The sequence below is a fragment of the Physeter macrocephalus genome, chromosome 20 (assembly GCF_002837175.3).
Source record: "Physeter macrocephalus isolate SW-GA chromosome 20, ASM283717v5, whole genome shotgun sequence".
Lineage (NCBI taxonomy): Eukaryota > Metazoa > Chordata > Mammalia > Artiodactyla > Physeteridae > Physeter > Physeter macrocephalus.
Window position 1 is genome coordinate 111384410 of NC_041233.1, and position 397 is coordinate 111384806.

The following is a 397-nucleotide window of genomic DNA, read 5'->3' on the forward strand; positions in this document are numbered from 1 at the left end:
AACAAACAACCCAATCCAAAAATGGGCAGAAGACCTAAATAGACATCTCTCCAAAGAAGACATACAGATTGCCAACAAACGCATGAAAGAACGCTCAACATCATTAAGCATTAGAGAAATGCAAATCGAAACTACAATGAGATATCATCTCACACTGGTCAGAATGGCCATCATTAAAAAATCTAAAAACAATAAATGCTGGAGAGGGTTTGGAGAAAAGGGAACCCTCTTGCACTGTTGGTGGGAATGTAAATTGATACAGCCACTATGGAGAACAGTATGGAAGTCCCTTAAAAAACTACAACTAGAACTATCATACGACCCAGCAATCCCACTACTGGGCATATACCCTGAGAAAACCATAATTCAAAAAGAGTCATGTACCAAAATGTTCATT

At 38.3% G+C, this 397-nt stretch overlaps 1 protein-coding gene across 1 annotated transcript in view; it reads right to left on the minus strand.

Annotated features, from left to right (window-relative positions):
• The window catches only part of CSMD1 (CUB and Sushi multiple domains 1), a 611399-nt gene that overhangs the window by 233303 nt on the left and 377699 nt on the right, over positions 1–397 (minus strand). The gene's annotated exons all lie outside the window — the stretch shown is intronic.